Below are 19,119 nucleotides of genomic sequence, written 5' to 3'. Positions count from 1 at the left end.
CAACAACGATAGTTGCGAGAGAAACAACGACGGGAAATGGAAAAATACGACAGAGTATTAGCAGAGACCGCTCCGAGTTGTAACGATTGTGTCGCTACAATCGTTACAAAGCCATTCACGCCAACGGTGAAGGGTGGTGGAACCATGAATTCAGCCTTCTGGAAAGGAAATAAGGGTGTTTTTTCCCCGGATTTGGGAATCCGGAGGGGGTCTTGAGACTTGAACTTAAACTATTTTATACAATTTTTTAGCTTCCTAGTCATGTCCTGAATTGAATTTAATAAACATCTGAATTAATTTTCTCATAATGAGAAGCTAGGAGTAGAGGGAAATGGTTGATCCATCTTCGATGGAGATGATGATTTTTATCTACTGAACAAAAACAATCGTAGTATAATGAATAGTACTAGCCCTGTTTTTAGGAGTGACCTCGTGGTCTGGAGATACTTAGACCCAGCCATGAGCTCACTAATTTTGCATGTAAGTAAGTTAATTTGAGCGTTCTGGTCGAAGCCGGAGAACAGTAACGTTTTTGTAGACCCAATGTTGAAAAGACCACCAAAAGAACTGGCTTTGTTAGAGACGGTGAAAAGCATGTAGAGCTTTGTTTAGACGCTGGCCAGTCCTTTTATAGCTTAGCTTTGTTTTCCGTCGATATGTACTTCCGGGCGAATGTTATAGAGATGTTTTTATGGCGCTCCTGGGTGTTATTCTCTTTTAACATCATGACCGGCAGAACCGTTAATGAGCACTCCGCGCCGAGCGGATGCTCATAATAACGCCCTTAATAGGCCCTAACCGCCGGGGTGGAAGGGAAGTTTGGGACGCGGAAGCCTTCCAGATTCCCGTGAATAGCTTTTAAACCTAGTTAAGACCGAAAATTCACGAACCAGGAAGGGTGGGGGGATCCGCGGTCCCGTCATTTCCTGAGCGGTACGTGACCAAAAACACTTAAAGATAACAAGAAACCAAACAAAAAGTAGTATAGTACCTACGAAAAACAAAAAACAAATAAACAACAGAAAACATCAAAAACAGAAAAAAAAAAGTATAAAATAGTAGAAATCATTCCCCCAGACGAGATGTGATCCGACCCTCCCGTTTGTTGTTGTTAGATATATTGTTGATACAGGCATTTATATCAGTCAGGATCGTTGAGATCAATTTTTCGGCCCGTTTGTGAGGCTTGTACTGTAGGGTTATTCGAGTATTTAAGCACGTTTATGCTCAATCTGGAAGGTTATTGATCTGTGGGGGGCTCGACAGTGCTGCACTGCAGTGACCCTTCACCAAACTGCGAATTTCCGAGTTAAGCACCTTAATTCGGATATTGAACAAACCCGGAGGGGTATAGTATTACTAGTATTATTAATTATGTAGCCTATTTCAATACTCCTATATCGTTTTTCAGTGAAAAACAAAGTAAGCGGACCGGTTTTTAGGGTCAAAATAGCAGTTTTTGAGAAATCGATATTGTTTGAAACGGAAAAAGCAGTCGGAGCCAATTCGGTTCAATTGCGACATGAGATTAAAACCCGCGTTACAGCTTAAAGGCCACTACCAAAATACCCCCCACTCTAGAAAATAAGAACGCCCCAATACTGAGGTCTCAAAATACCTAAAATACGCGAACGCCGTTAAAAACAGGGTCTGAACCTTATGTATAGTTACTTTTTATTAGACAGTGGACCTTTCAACCATTTCAGATGGATCAACCTAAAAACTCTCCCTAATTCAACATAACTATATAAAACACACTCAAGAAAATCAAATTAGGTTCTCACATACCGACACAACCTCTAGAAGCGACTAACTAAGCTATAAAGCAACTCTAGAATCGATTGGGTAATTAAATTCAACTCGAGAAGTTTGAAACAAGTAAGTTTTAACTCAAGAAATAAGTTTTTTAGTCTGGACCATTGGCCAGATTCAGCTGTCCACCTTTCCACCGAATGTTCACTCTGGTCCACTCTAATTTATTTCTTCTCCACTCCTGCTTGCTGCAAACACGATGGTACCCCGGGCGTAGTAATCTAGTGTTGATCTGGGACTGTGGAGAGCTGCCCTCCATTTGTTTACTAGACGCATCACGGCCCATAACGATAGTGATAGTGGGAGTTATGATGGCGATACGATGGCTGGAAGCTCGTGTGAAGGAGAACAATAGACAGGAGGCGCCAACGAGAGAACAATTGCAGAAATCGGATTAACTAAGAGATTTAAATCTTTTTGAGACAATGTGAAAAATCTTGAACGCTCCGATGGAAGTGAAAAAGATATGAGCCAGAAGACGTCTGATGCCATGGTTTAGAGCCAACATGACTGCATGGTTGTATTATTATGCTAAGAAGCATATGTCGAAGCACAGCAGAGTGTACAGTGCGTATCAGCTGGTCATTGGGGCAGGAGCTTTCAAGCGAGCTTTTGTAACTCACCGGAATGCAGTGACCACCGCAGTGAAGAGAACTTCCAGGACGAGTGAATGTAATGGAAGGGAGAAAAAAGAGATGTTTAAGGAAGATTTGGAGAGAAACGTGACGTTGTGCTTCCACAACAGCTTCTGCCGGAACAGAGAATCTATCGTTGATCCCATACCTTGTTGTAAACAAAAGATAGAAGAGCAGAAGTGTTGGAGGACTGCTTGCAACAGCGTCAGGATAGCTACCGATGTGTTGCAGGACACGGAAACTGAAAGTGCAGAGTCAATGTCGCAGGAGGAGGAGATGGAGCATTGACAATTGGCCGAAAAACAAGATGCAAGAAAAAACGAAATTAGAAGAGTTTAGAAGTTTTAGAACCTCTAAACGATGAAAAAAGAAAAAACAAAGAAGTGATGAAAGAGAAGAAATTAAAACTGAGAATTGTTTTGTATGTTACAGAAAACTCAGTTATTGAGCGCTCCGCGCCGAGCGGATGCTCATAATAACGCCCTTAATAGGCCCTAACCGCCGGTGTGGAAGGGAAGTTTGGGACGCGGAAGCCTTCCGGATTCCCGTGAATAGCATTGAAACCTAGTTAAGACCGAAAATTCACGAACCAGGAAGGGTGAGGGGATTCGCGGTCCCGTCATTTCCTGAGCGGTACGTGACCAAAAGCACTTAAAGATATACAAGAAACCAAACAAAAAGTAGTATAGTACCTAAGAAAAACAAAAAACATAAATGAATAACCGAGAAAATCAAAAACAGTAAAAAAAAGTATAAAATAGTAGAAATCATTCCCCCAGACGAGATGTGATCCGACCCTCCCGTTTGTTGTTGTTAGATATATTGTTGATACAGGCATTTATTTTAGTCAGGATCGTTAAGATCAATTTTGCGGCCCGTTTGTGAGGCTTGTACGGTAGGGTTATTCGAGTATTTAAGCACGTTAATGCTAATTTGCGCTCAATCCAGAAGGTTCTCGGGATTAATGAAGAAGACGGATCCGTCAAGCAGTTCAAGGAGCGACAAGAAGGGGCTCAAGGACAACAACAATCGACTGTTGGGTATCGTTAACAAGTTTTGTATCCCTTTTGGTACAAAAAGTAAGATATTGATCTGTGGGGGGCTCGACAGTGCTGCATTGTAGTGACCCTTCACCAAACGGCGAATTTCCGAGTTAAGCACCTTAATTCGGATTTTGAACTAACCCGGAGGGGTATAGTATTACTATTATTGTTAATTATATAGCCTGTTTCAATACTCCTATATCGTTTTTCAGTGAAAAACAAAGTAAGCGGACCGGTTTTTAGGGTCAAATTAGCAATATTTTGATACCCCACAAATCTCAATTTTTGAGAAATCGATATTGTTTGAAACGGAAAAAGCAGTCGGAGCCAATTCGGTTCAATTGCGACATGAGATTAAAACCCGCGTTACAGCTTAAACGCCACTACCAAAATACCCCCCACTCTAGAAAATAAGAACGCCCCAATACTGAGGTCTCAAAATACCTAAAATACGCGAACGCCGTTAAAAACAGGGTCTGAACCTTATGTATAGTTACTTTTTATTAGACAGTGGACCTTTCAACCATTTCAGATGGATCAACCTAAAAACTCTCCCTAATTCAACATAACTATATAAAACACACTCAAGAAAATCAAATTAGGTTCTCACATACCGACACAACCTCTAGAAGCGACTAACTAAACTATAAAGCAACTCTAGAATCGATTGGGTAATTAAATTCAACTCGAGAAGTTTGAAACAAGTAAGTTTTAACTCAAGAAATAAGTTTTTTAGTCTGGACCATTGGCCAGATTCAGCTGTCCACCTTTCCACCGAATGTTCACTCTGGTCCACTCTAATTTATTTCTTCTCCACTCCTGCTTGCTGCAAACACGATGGTACCCCGGGCGTAGTAATCTAGTGTTGATCTGGGACTGTGGAGAGCTGCCCTCCATTTGTTTACTAGACGCATCACGGCCCATAACGATAGTGATAGTGGGAGTTATGATGGCGATACGATGGCTGGAAGCTCGTGTGAAGGAGAACAATAGACAGGAGGCGCCAACGAGAGAACAATTGCAGAAATCGGATTGTCTAAGAGATTTAAATCTTTTTGAGACAATGTGAAAAATCTTGAACGCTCCGATGGAAGTGAAAAAGATATGAGCCAGAAGACGTCTGATGCCATGGTTTAGAGCCAACATGACTGCATGGTTGTATTATTATGCTAAGAAGCATATGTCGAAGCACAGCAGAGTGTACAGTGCGTATCAGCTGGACATTGGGGCAGGAGCTTTCAAGCGAGCTTTTGTAACTCACCGGAATGCAGTGACCACCGCAGTGAAGAGAACTTCCAGGACGAGTGAATGTAATGGAAGGGAGAAAAAAGAGAGGTTCAAGGAAGATTTGGAGAGAAACGTGACGTTGTGCTTCCACAACAGCTTCTGCCGGAACAGAGAATCTATCGTTGATCCCATAACTTGTTGTAAACAAAAGGTAGAAGAGCAGAAGTGTTGGAGGACTGCTTGCAACAGCGTCAGGATAGCTACCGATGTGTTGCAGGACACGGAAACTGAAAGTGCAGAGTCAATGTCGCAGGAGGAGGAGATGGAGCATTTACAAATGGCCGAAAAACAAGATGCAAGAAAAAACGAAATTAGAAGAGTTTAGAAATTTCAGAACCTCTAAACGATGAAAAAAGAAAAAACAAAGAAGTGATGAAAGAGAAAATGTCAAAACTCAGAATTGTTTTGTATGTTACAGAAAACTCAAACTCAGTTATTGAGCACTCCGTGCCGAGCGGATGCTAATAATAACGCCCTTAATAGGCCTTAACCGCCGGGGCGGAAGGGAAGTTTGGGACGCGGAGCCTCTAAACAAGAATAAGACAGCTCGACTCTCGTTCAAATTATGTATTGGAAAATGCGAATAGCAATTTCCCGCTGCTATTTTTGACCACTTTCCCGCTATTGTAATTCGAATCTTCTAATCTTATTTTTCTGATATTTTCAGTTGTCGCGAGAAACTTGAGCATGTTATGTTCAACTCAAATTTTTGAAAAATTGCATTTCACCCCAAAATCAAGACTAAAAGTTTTTTTAAGGTCAAACTTCCAAATATGTTCGACTGGCACATACTCCCCGTTTCAAGATCGATGTCCTCATTGCGTGACGTCGTCTGTCAGTGAGCCCCCAGAATGTTGAGTGCGTCTCAAGATACAGTGCCAGTGGTCATTTACAGAAGTGTGCAGCAGATTAACTTAATCTATACCCCAAAACTGCACCGTGAACCGTGAATTTCCCCTTTGTCAAATAATGATTAAAATTTCTTTTGTTTTACTCATTCACAAAATTGTCATGCAGCATTTTGATTTATATAGTAGAACCTAGCAAAAGCAAGAGAGGTAGCGAGAAGAGGTATAGATGACAAGTGGTGGCCTTCGGCAAAATTCTATCTGAACCGGCAAGCAAGGTGTAGTGTCAATAACCTGATAATCCGAAACAAGAGAAAGCTCGAAAAATTTTAAAAAAGACAGGATAGACCATTAAAAAACTTGGATGAAAGGTCAGTTATAGTTTTGGATGAAGTGATTTTCCCGCTTTGGGGTGCGGGAAGTCTTAAGTTATGGACCAAAACATCCGATACGAGACAATTTCAAAGAAATTCACTTCCTTGCTGACATTGATAGTTGTTTGTCTGAACTGAAGTTAAATGGAATACCCGGAGAAAAATTATGTGAGATTGAAGCAGCTGCAAAGAGATATGCTAGGAATGTGAAACAGACCCCCTCTGACAAAGGTGTTGAAAAAGTCAGAAAGTATTTGAAGGACAACGGTCTTCTGGCAGTGCCATTTGATACGGGGGTGGGTTTTTTTGTAATGAAAAAGGAGACATATGAGAAAAAACTGAACGATAGTGAGAGGAAGAATCTGACAGACGGCTGGAATATGAAAATTGAAAAATACATAAAAAAAGAATTACTCGCCATGAAGAAGAAGGACGAGATTAGCGAAGCGCTGTATACTAGGTTGAGATCAACGGGAGCGCAGCCGGCTAGGCTGTATGGATTAGCAAAAGTACACAAACAAGGCACACCACTTCGTCCCGTCCTTTCTTTACCTGGTAGCTTATATGACAACCTAAACAAAACATTGGCAAAGTACTTTGATGAAATTGAGGGGGCAAACATAGAAACGAACACTCAAATGGTCAGGGAGATCTTGGAGACAACTGAGTTGGACTCTAACGGGAGTATAATCTCCCTTGATGTAAAGAGTTTGTACACTAATGTCCCGCTCAAGGAAGCGGTTGAAATAGCCCTGAGGAGATTAAGTGAGCAAGTCAACCCTCCGAAAACATCTCGCAAGACTGAAAAAATTACTGAATTTGGCAGTGAGTAAGGTACACTTTAAATGCAATGGTTTGCGGTATGTACAAAAAGACGGTTTAGCAATGTGCGCCTCCCTTGCACTAATTTTGGCCAATTTTTGGTTCAAAGAATACGAACCTGCATTAAAGAAAGAAGTACCAAAATTGACTGTGCTAAATGAGGGTAACAAGGAAGTGTGCCCTAGATGTCAGAAAAAGGTGACATATTGGACAAAAGGGGTAGAATGCGAAGCTTGTTTGATTTGGTACCACTTAGGGTGTGGTAACATATCGGAATCCAAATACGCAGACATCGCTGAAATAGTATGGTTTTTTATGACTTACAAAGCACAACAGGAAGCAGATCGGGCTGTGAATGGTGTTAAAATTTTCCTAAGTTATAAGGACGACATAGTTAGAACGGTCAAGGGCGATCCTGGGGTAGTTCTCGGGGCTGCCAATAAGTTCCATCCAAACTTGCAGTTCACCATAGAAGAACTTGATAGTAACGGTAATTTGGCCTTTTTGGACTTAAATGTCAACGTGGATTCAGGAAAAAAAGGTCACATGTGGTTGGTACCAAAAACCCACTGATACCGGCACCATTCTAAATTTCATAGGTTGCGCACCTTTGCAGTACGAAAGAAACTTTGTTGAAGGGACGGTTCATAGTGTTTTCAGAAGTACCTCAATATAGGATGATTTTGCCCAGGCATTGAAAAAAATCGGAAGCAACAGATTGAAAATCAATATCCGAAAAATTGGTCTGACAGGGTAGTGTTTGAAACTCTTAACAAGATCATTGAGGGAAAGAAAAATTTAGAGGTGAAGGCATCAGAACCGAGAAATTATAAACGGTTGAAAGACTCGCCCCCATTCTTACAATGCAATATCGAGGCAATCCATCTCAACTGTTAGCTACAAAGTTTCGGGAAATATCTGGGGCACAAATAATTCTTACAACAAGAAAATTGAAAACATGCTTGCCATCCCTCAAAACTTCCTTTGCTCGTGAATGGAGATCCAAAGTGGTGTACAAGCTTAAATGTTGTGGATGTAATTCTACCTATGTCGGCCAGACAGTCCGACATTTAGCCACGAGGGTCGATGAACACTGCAAAGGGGACTCCGCAGTAGGGCAACACTTGTTAGAATGTAATAAGGAGGTAGGCGGTACTGCTGAGCTGAAGTCAGAGATTATAGACCAAACAGCCAACACTCATAAGCTACTGACACTAGAGGCTTTGCATATTTGGAGGGAGAAGCCGAGGATCAGCACACGCAAAGAATTCGGGAGCCGGGAAGTAACACTAAAATTATAATCTATGTATAACATGGCTAAAAATTAAAAACTGAAATGTCAGAATCAAAAATATTCTCAAATCGAAATTTTATAAACATGAAAGAACAAAAAACCAACAAATCTCAGAAATTTACAGGAAAATGTTATTCATGAATACGCAATTATTTTATGTAATTACAATTGCTTAAGTTTAATTGGTTAGAAAGTTTTAGAGCCTTTTTAGACATGTTTTCATTTTTCAGATCTTTGATCGTTTTGTATATATTGTAAAAAAAAATAATCCTGATGATGCACAAAATGTGCGAAAATGTTTGAATTAACATTTTAAATTTCTTACAAATTATAAAGCAACTGTAGAATTGATTGGGCAATTAAGTTTAACTCGAGAAGTTTGTAATGAATAAGTTTTAGCTCAAGAAATAAGTTTTGGGTCTGGAGCATTGGAAGACTTCGGTTGTCCACCTTTCCACCGAAGGTTCACTCTAGTACACTCGAATTTACTCTGCCTTCACTCGTGATTACCTTCTGTCTCCTGTCAAGAATAATACAGCTCTACTTTCATTCGAAGTATGTAATGGAAATTGCGAATAGCAATTTCCCGCTGCTATTTTTGACTATTTTCCCGCGATTGAAGTTCGAGTCTTTTGTCCTTATTTTTCTGATATTTTCAGTTGTCGCGCGAAACTTGGGCATGACATGCTCATGTAACAGTCGCCTACTTCGGTCACATATGAGGCTTAAGAAAAATAGGGCCTATAACCATTGGCTCAAGAGTCAGGGACACTATCTCTTGTGTTTTTCTACCTCAAAAACGGTCGGAGCCAATTCGGTTCGCTTGCGACATGAGACTAGAACCCGTTACAGCTTAAAGGCTACTACCAAAATATCCCGCCACTCTAGAAAATAAGAACGTTCCCATACTTAGGTCTCGAGATACCCAAAATACACGAACGCCGTTAAAAACAGGGTCGGAACAATCCGTTAAGTTATTTTTTATTAGACACTGGAACCTTGATCCATTTCAGATGGATCAACCTAAAACTCGCCTTATCTCAACATAACAATCATAAAACACACTCGAGAAAACTAAATTTAGTACTTACAAAGCAGCACGCTTGAGACACAGAGTAACTAAACTAATTAACGACTCTGGCATAATTATAATCAAATATAACTCAAGAAGTTTTCTAACGATGAGTCCCAATCAAAGGAAGTAAGTTTTAACTCGAGAACATAGTTTTGGCTCTGGACCATTGGGAGACTTCACTTGTCCACCTTTCCGTTGAAGGTTCACACTGGTCAAGTTGATTTTAACTCCGCTCTCTTGTTCGTTTGGTCTCCTATATCAAATAGGACAGCTCTACTCTCGTTTTCTATGATGGAAATTGCGAATAGCGATTTCTCACTGTATATATTTGACGACTTTTCCGCAATTGTTAATTCGGTCGTTCTGATTTCTTATTTTATGTTCTCAGTTGTCGCGAGAAAACTGAGCATGACAGGCTCCATTCGAATTTTTGAAAAATAAAACTTCACTCCAAAATCACGTATATTCGTGTCCCTCAAGGTCAAACTTCCAGATATGACCGACTGGCACATCAATTCGAATTTTTGAAATATTGCATTTCACACCAACATCAAGAAAAAACATTTTCTCAAGGTCGAACTTCCAAATATGACCGACTGGCATAAAACTTTTAATTCTGTAATTTGTTTGATATAAAAGATTATTATAACTTCAGCCAGTCTGAAGACACTGGAAAATCGATTTCAGGACGTTTAGGTTAAAATTTTTGTTTTGCATCTTCGATCACGAAAACTTAGAGAATTCTATTTCAGCGTGCATTCTCCAAGAGCGTAGGAGAAAAAGCACCCGGTACAGACACAATACAAAAACCCATTAAAATTTTACTGTGCATGCTATTCAGCAATAAAGCTCTGAAAAACTGAGTTAGCTATTGAAGCTATAAAAGTTTGACATATTCCATGTTTTTTCTTAGACTGAAATGTTTTGCCAAAAATAAGTTGACTATGCATGATGGTTGTTGTTTTCAGCAAGTACTGTCTAGCTTTGAAGTTGCATCGAGTTGAAAAATGAAGCTTGAGTTTGACTGAAAATTTTTAGTTTTTTCTAGATTCAACAAGATTTCCCTAAATGTTGAGCTGAATGATAGCTTTCAACCATTGAACTTTATAGCAGCTGAAAGACATCATTAACTTTCGTGTCATTCGTTTGACATAGAAGATAAGATTATTATAACTTCAGCAAGTACGAAGACACTGAAAAATCTGTTTTCGGCCTGATAAGTTCAAATACTTTCTGACTCTTCGTTCACGAACGCTCAAATAATTCTTTTTCAGCAGTCATTAGTAGAGCAAGTCCTTTTGCGAAAAATTAGTATTCTTTTGCAAGCTGTTCAAGCAATGAAGTATTTCAAGTTTTTTTTCTTAGACGGAAACTTTTTGCGGAAAATTTTTTTTTCTAAGAGTTAATCGAGCAAGGAACTTCAAAATAAACAAAGAAGTTTCTTAGACCGAATCGTTTCGCGAAAATTATAATTTTCTTTTGCAAGCTATTCAAACAAAGGAACTTCATAAAGCGAGTTTCATAGCGAATCAATTGGCAAAAATGTAAAGTGTTTTTTGGTAAGCTAACTAACCGATGAAACTTTGAAAATTATCATGTTGTTTCATACAGCGAGTCATTTTGTGGAAAAGTTTCTAAGGAAGCTATGAAGCAATGAATATTGAAATGATCCGAGAGCGTATCAAGTTGCGAAAACTTTAAGTTTTCTAACAACGCTATTTCAGCTATAAATCTTTGAAATATTTCAAGATATTTTGTTCTCGAAAGCGTCAAGTTTTTATTCAGCAAGCTATTCAACCTATGAAATGTTTCACGTTATTTCATAGATAGAATCAGTTCACAAAAAGTTAGTAAGCCTTCTTAAACGTCGTGCTTGGTGGTATTTCTTAACAATTGCGCCTCATGACTACAAAAAACATGTCTTTCGATTAGTTAATATATAGATAGATATTACATGGAAAACACATTAATTGAAGTTGTGAACTAATTGGTGTTTCTTCTTGAGATATTCTGTATTACAACAGTATGTATCAGTTGTGATAACTTGTTTATGAAGTTATTGGAGGCAGTTGAGGATGGTGCGGAAAAGATCTGGCTGTGTTGGGTCCGCTCAAGTTTCCATTGAAGTTATCTTGTTCGATTCCTCTTCGATTGGTGTATCCCGTTTGATGGCTGTACAGGTCGTCTTGGCACAAAGCCTGTGACACGTTTAGGCTGCTTGAAATTGCGTGACTCCTGTTATTCATAACTCGCTTGCCGAATAGTCGTTTTTCGCCAAAGTGTAAAGGCGACTGGCCTCGGTAGCTGTTCGAAATTAGCTCGGCAACACCTTGAGAGTCTCGGAGGCCTTTTTGTTTGTTGCGATCGGGCGTGCAAACTTCTCGTTTCAAATCAGCCTTCATAAGTAAGTCCATAGGTCCAAAACTGGGGATAACTTCGTGCTTTCTGGCCATTTTGCGAGGTACATGAGGTGGAGGAACATCGTTTTCATGGTCCAGTAATTGTCTCAGTTGTCTTGAATCTTGAGCGCCGTAAATTTTGGGCTTCTTTATTAGCGTGTAACTGGGATCTCCGGAAGCTGCTGGAACAATTCCGGAGTTTCGCCTGGAGTTTGGAACCCTGCTATTGGGTTGATCAATCCAAGAGTAGTGGAAAACGCTGTTCATTTCGGCACTTTCATCGCTGGCTTTTTTCGATTTGGGCTTCTGGAATGCATACATTTTGAAAGCGGTTATTTTTCTGTGTTTTTTTAGCTTGAATTGGGAGATTCTTTTTTGTTGCTATTGTATTGAAGGAATCATGGAAAATACATCTGTTAATATCAGAGCAAGATTCGGTTGGTAATTTTTGACAATGGATGACAAGCGATCCATAATGTTTTGTTAGTCGATCAGGTTGTTGAAACCAACGCAAATTGATGATAAAATGGAATTAATAACGGGCAAAGGTGGGAAAATTGTATATGGCTGCATTCGTTTTGCTAAAATGAAATCGCTGCAGTCACACAGTTGACTGATATCTGCAATAATGAACTGAAAACTCGTTCATTTCAAGGATATGGATGTTAGAGTGCAATTTTGTGGGTTATATATTCCCAGTGTATTTTGGGAGGTGAACGTGGAAAAAATGGTATAAAGTTATCAATACTACTCGGTTGCTGGGCAACTAAACTAGCACACAATTTTGCAATCAGACGCGGCTTAAATTTTTGGTCTATTTTGTTATACCCTCACTCCGCTATGAGATGGGAAATATATAACTAGAAGGCCGCTTCGCGAATGTTATTGCCCTTAAGGTTAGCAATTGTAAACAAATCGGTTTTTTGGTTAAAAAATTTGTCTAACATAATCACTTAATCGTGTTCGAGATTTTTAAAGGGCCCTGTATGAAAACCTCCTCGAGATTTTGAATAGCCCATTTGATGTATTGGGATTGTTCATGCTTGGGATGACAACACTGTTTGACTCCGATTAGGACATGCACGACAATCAACCATTGCACGAGCAGCAGATTCTATAGTTGGAAGAAAATTATTTACACTTTGAATAATGCGGATTTCCAAGTTGATCTCAATTTAGCGCTCAACCACTTTCAATAACATAGGTTTTAGGGGGCCTGATTTGAAAATAAACTAAAAAAAATTACTCATTAATGATGTACATTTTCTATGTTTACATCTAATGAATTTTTTTTTGTGGGGGACCATTGAAAGCGGTGTTATTAAATAGGAGGTGGGGGTTAAGAAAGAGGGGACCTTAATTGAATGTAAAAGTGATTTAAATAGTAGAAAAAGACGCACGCGGATAACCCTTAACATCTCACGAAAATGAACTGTAAAGAACGTTTGTTATCCTAGGAGCTCGGTAACACACTTAAAAGTTCACTTCAAATTAACTTACTATTTAGAAGGTAAATTAAGCTCCCCTAAAACACAAAACGTAATGGGTTCTAAAAATATAATTGGAAAAAATGAAGTTGTGATTTTTCAACAGAAATGTGGGTGCGACTTTTCGTTTGAAAATGGTTGTTAATTTTTCAGTGAAGTGAAAAGAATTTCTTGTTCGTCCAGATTGGGTTAGCTTTTATCAAAAAGTTGGGTAAGTTTTTATCATTGGATTAGCTTTCCAGTCAAAGTCTCATATACAGAGTTAATGCGTTACGTTAAAAGCACAGCATGTGATCTAGATAATGCCTTCAGCAATGGTATCTAAGAATGAAGTATGCGTGCAAGTAGTGAAATGCTTGTTGCCATGGCTAAGTACTCGCAATTTGCTGTACATTCGCTCGTATGGGTTCAAAACTCTTGGGTATCAGATTTTTTCAATTTCAAAATGAAATTGATTTTAGTATTTTCCTGTTTTTTTTTTGTTTTAGCGATTTGTAGAGCTTATTCTTTTCGTTTTTGTGCTTTGATTTTTCCATGATGATGCAGGTGAATTAGTTCATTTTTTTGGAATTTTTGAAAAAGAGTGAATGGCGCCTCTTGTCAACATTCCAAAAATAACAAACATTTGAAATGGTCATATTTTTATTTGATTTTAGTATAACAAAAGGTGTGAAGCTCCGAAGTGTTTTATACATTAATTTATTAAAAATTTATTCCAATTATGTAAAAATATTTGAGTCGTTCTTATAGGGACAATGATTCCTGAAAAAATTCCGGGACAATGAATAAGCGAATAGTCAAAAGTTTCTTTAATTTTCATTTTTTCATTCGATTTTAAGCCTGAAGGAATTTCTACTGACATAAAAGCCATATAAGGTACAAGGCTGAATGCGAGAGTTTTTGTTATTTTCGAGAAAAAAGTACAATGTCTAGAATTGAATGAATGACCAAATTTCAAATCACAGTCGTTTGAAAATTCTCCGCATACTCAATCAGTTTTCTCTTGAAATTATAAAAACCCTGGATTTTAATGTCTTGAGTTTCCCTAAGAATTACCGATTGATACGATCTTTTCTTGTTTTTTTTTCAGAAATTAAGTTCTATTTAACAATTTTTTCAACGAACTTTTAATTCATTTTCGTTTCATTCAGCGAAAAAGAGTTAATGGCGCCTCATGTCCGAAACATTCCAAAAAATAACAAGCAATTGAATTGGTCTTTTTTGTTAATATTGCAAGTGGTGCGAAGTTTGTTTTTTAGTTTCAAGTTTGTTAGTTTTAAGATCTGCTTATTAAACGTAATGCCAATTCTTTTATGTTTATAATATTTAAGCCTTTCTTATGGGGACAATTCCTGTTTGATTTATTAAACAGGTATTATGAAAACGTTTTTTTTTTCCAGATGAGATCTGGTTTTTTTTTTTTTTTTTGAGACGCTTTTTCGAAAAATTCGCTTTCCAGAAAAACTACCCGTCAGATTCTCATAAAAGTGGTGCCAATGGATTCAGTAGCGTTTCACCTACCTGCCTGCATGAAATTTAGGGCAATTTTTACCCTACCCCACCCCCTACGGTCTTAGAAAAGCTTCACAACTCGGTACTTTTTTCACTTTTTGCCCATTTTTTCGGAAATTTTCGATTTCCTCAAAAACTACCTGTCCAGATTTGGGATTAAGGGTTTAATCGATAGACCAGGTTGTAGGAAACTCCCATGCACAAGCGGCTGGTCCCTAATTTGCTTAGGGGAAGAGCTATAGACATAGGAAAAGTCACTTATTTGATTTTTTGCCTATTTTTTTCGGAAATTATAGATTTCCTCAAAAACTACCCATCCAGATTTGGAATTAAGGGTTTAATCGATAGACCAGGTTGTAGGAAACTCCCCCGCACAAGCGGCTGGTCCTTAACTTGCCTAGGGGAAGAGCTATAGACTTAGGAAAAGTCACTTTTTTGGCCTTTTTTCAAATCTTTCCGATTTCCTCAGAAACTACCCGTCCAGATTAGGGATTAAGGGTTTAATTGATGGACCAGGTTGTAGGAAACCCCCCTACACAAACGGCTCGTCCCTAATTTGTCTAGGGGAAGAGCTATACACTTAGGAATAGTCAATTTTTCGGTTTTTAGGCCATTTTTTCAAACTTTTTCGATTTCTTCAAAAACTACCCATCCAGATTTGGGATTAAGGGTTTAATCGATAGACCAGGTTGTAGGAAACTCCCCTGCCCAAGCGGCTGGTCCTTAATTTGTCTCGTGGAAGAGCTGTACACTTAGGAAAAGTTTTTTTAAAAGTTTTTTGGCATTGGAACAAAGATTCAATATAGTTATTGTGTGTATTTTTTAGACAATGGAATCCGCTATGCTTACGTTTTCTCGCTTTTGCTTGGTGCTATTGGCTTTGTTTTGAGTTTTTTTGTATTTCATCAAAAATTTGTATAACGTTTTTTCCAGGGTTGGCATGTTATTTAACATTGTTATTTAACATTGAATTTAACTTACAGTGTTATTTACAATTTCTAACAGTGATGTTAGCTATTTCTTAGAAATATGAGTAATTCTTAGAAAAACACAACGCAACTATACTGCATGCTTGTTCCGAAACGATTGTAGCGAATCTCGAACGGATGAAAAAAAAATTTCAAACCAATTGCAGTTTCACTTGACAAACTACAGAGCGAAAAATCTCACCTGACGTATGGGAAGCTTCGTGCTCAACTCGGCGTTGAGAAAGCCGGAAAGTTGGCGTTTCTGTGCAACAAACTCAACTCTTGTTGATATGTTAATTTAATTAACAATTTAACAAAAATAACATGTTTTTTTCGATAAATAACAGTTAGTTTGTTATTTTTGTTTTTAACTTACATTTTGCCAACCCTGGTTTTTTCTGAAGTAACCAAACAGGTCTCTCCAGCTTCCAGCTGGGCCCCAATTGTCTAGAGAAACACCTATGGACTTGAAAAGTTCCCTCATGAAAACTTTTTACCAAAGCGTTACCAATGAATGCATAAGCTTCTCTTTCACTTTTTTTGCGTAGGAAGGGCTCTATCGACTTGAGAAACCTGAAATTTTAAAACAATTTTAAAATAATCAATATTAAAATAATCAAACAGGTCTCTCCAGCTTTCAGCTGGGCCCCTAGTCTTTTAAGCGAATAAGCCAGAAATTTCTAAAAATTTCATTCGAGTTTAATTCTACAGGAGTTTCAACTGACATAAGAGCCATTTATCTAGGACAAGGTTAAATATGTAGACAGATATTTTGTCTAGGATTGAATAAATGGCTTGTTCAACCTATCTTGAAATCAGAGTCTGAAAACTTTTTCGAAAATTCTCCTCATATTTGCTCAGTTTTCTCTTGATATTATACGAACCACGGATTTTAATATCCAGATTTTTCAGTAGAGTTAAAGTTACTGATTGATCTATTGTTTTTTACTGATTTTTTTAATCGGTGAAAGACTTATCATTTCAGATTCTCCAAATTCAAACAGCCTTGAGCTGATATCTTGGGAAATTAGTTGTCGTAAATTTAAAATTGGTTTTCTGATTTCATTAACGCATTTCCAAGTTTATATTAGCTTTTTTGGGACCTGCATTATTTGAACAGCAGTTTTGAAAATGATTTGGTTCGAGCCAGTTTGACCCAGTTTTTTCAAACTAACTTTGAGAGTGCGAAGTTTGAACCAACTATGTTCTTTTTCTGACGATTTAAGCAATCAAAACAACTCTAAATATTTCGAAGTTTCATAGCCTGGATGAATAGCTTGCTTGAAATATAATAACTTGCGAGCCGACCCAGGCTATCAATACAGCCTATCAAAAAATTCTAGCATTTTTCGCTCGACATGCTTGATTGAAAAAGTTTTTCATCTTTTCGCGCAACAATTTCCTGCAATCGAAATTAAAGTGACTTATATACAGTTATTTCATTTGCTAAGCTTGCTTCGAAATTTTCAAATATATCATCTTTTTTTCAGAGGTATCATTTTTTCTGTTCCTACACAATCTCAGCATAAGTTTCTAGTTGCTCACTGTTGATTCCCATGAAAATTTTGCTCGCCAAATTTACTGATGTGAGCTAGCTGAAAGCATGCATTCGAAGTTTCACCACTTGAATCGCTTGCTATATTTGAAGCTATCGAAACCAAAAGTAGTTGTTTAATTACTCTCATCTTTTGAATAAATTGCTTCTATTTTTTTTGCAATTGCTTCTAGAAACAATTCTCCAACTGAAAAGTTTTATTGAAAAACTTTGCTAACTCATTCAAGCCCTCAAATAATGTTTCACCATTTGAATAGTTAGCTTGAAAAATTTTATTTTTTACTTTATTTACTTATTGCAAAGATATCAAAATATTATTCAATATCTCATCCTTTGAGTAACTTAATGGAAGATTTTATTGCCAGTGATCAGATTCTAGTTATGAACATCAACTTGAATTGTTTCACTTTTGCATCATTTGCAATGTAGTCTAAAAACATACCAGTGGTCTGAAGTTGCTAGCGAATTGAACCAGGCAGATACAATTTTCCACCTGAAAAGCCTGCTTAAAAACTTCGCTAGCTCAATCAAGCCCTCAAACAGTGTTTACCATGTAAATAGTTTGCTTGAATTTTTTTTTAAACTTTTTTTACTGGTTGCAAAGATATCAAAACATTCTTGAATATCTCATCCTTTGAATAACTTAACGAAAAACTTTATTGCCAGCGATCCGATTCTAGTTTTGAATATTAACTCGAATTGTTTCACTTCTGCATCATTTGCAATGTAGTCTAAAAGATATGCTAGTTGTCTGAAGCTGCTATGTGGTTGCAGATCAGGATGAACATGCGATGGTATGCTCACCCAAAAATTAAAAACTCACATCAGAAATCACACAATTTTATAGGCGAATAGATACCGAAAGAATATGCCGATTTAAAATTGGCTTGAATAAAAAGAAGGAATCTGATGAAGAAACTTTTTTAGGTAGTTTTTTTACGCTCAAATTTGATTTTTTTTTGCGTTTCGACTTTTGATGTCTTTTTAGTCAGTTGGTTTGTAGGCAAACTCCACTATTGATTAGCAAAATGTAGTGTGAATCGTTTCTATTTTCAAAATTGGACATTAATTTTCTGAATTTCGAGAGGAATTTATACTTAACTTATTAATCAACTTTCCTCTTAATGGGATAATTTTAAGAAAAATTAGCCAATGATGAATCTTATTTGGAATTCAACATGATATATTTTCGAAATTAGGAAGTAATCAAATTTTTTCGGTTTCCTTGTTCTTTTAGGCTTTTCAATTGTCTGTTGGCTATAATTTTTAGTTCATTTAAAGATCATTTGCTATAGGAAAGACAAATTAAGCAATCCATTTAAATGTGAAAATAACGCAAAAAATACGATTTTTTTTAGTTCGGAAGTGGGTTGTTAAGTTTCCAGTGGATTGAAAAATGCCTATTGATCCTTTCTTCTCTAATTAGGATAGCTTAATTAAAAAAGTTTTCATCATAAATTACTTGAATGAGTTTTAGAGGACTTCAGATGGATATTATAATGTTTCGAATTCTGAAAGTTTCAAAAAGTCAATTAATTTTTTCTGTTTTGCTTGAGATCATTGACTATATCCAACTGTTTCTTGGTTGTTTTTTGTTTTTTTTTAAAAAAAACTTAGGATTTCCAAGAGTTATTACATCTAAAAATAACATTTTCTTGGTTTTATCTAGCTGAAAAGTATCATTTTTAGCTTAATTTTATAAGCAATTCGAGTTCGAGTCGCTGATTCAGCACACGAGGTGTAGATGTTATGTCCATGCTAGTTACAAAAGGACCTTTAGTTTTCTGCAAACTGAAAGTTTCCTGCTTTTAGAGTTTAGATCTGACACTATATTGTCTCCGCTTTGCTTATTTTTGTCGACATATTTACCACAGCACTGACTTATTTCTAAAAGCGACAAATTATGCGACTTATTTCGAAAAAAGGCAAGATAATCTGAGAACTATGTTTGTTATCAGTATTTTAAAACAAAATTATGTTAAGTTAATTTTTCTTTCAGAATCAATTA

General features: G+C 37.3%; 1 protein-coding gene across 1 annotated transcript in view; it reads left to right on the top strand.

Annotated features, from left to right (window-relative positions):
• The window catches only part of LOC134853858 (serine/threonine-protein kinase 4-like), an 80,393-nt gene that overhangs the window by 47,010 nt on the left and 14,264 nt on the right, over window positions 1-19,119 (top strand). The window lies entirely within an intron of this gene.

The sequence above is a fragment of the Symsagittifera roscoffensis genome, chromosome 9 (genome assembly GCF_963678635.1).
Source record: "Symsagittifera roscoffensis chromosome 9, txSymRosc1.1, whole genome shotgun sequence".
In the NCBI taxonomy this organism is placed as follows: domain Eukaryota; kingdom Metazoa; phylum Xenacoelomorpha; order Acoela; family Convolutidae; genus Symsagittifera; species Symsagittifera roscoffensis.
Note: the sequence above shows the minus strand (reverse complement) of the source record. Positions and strands in the feature narration are given on the sequence as shown.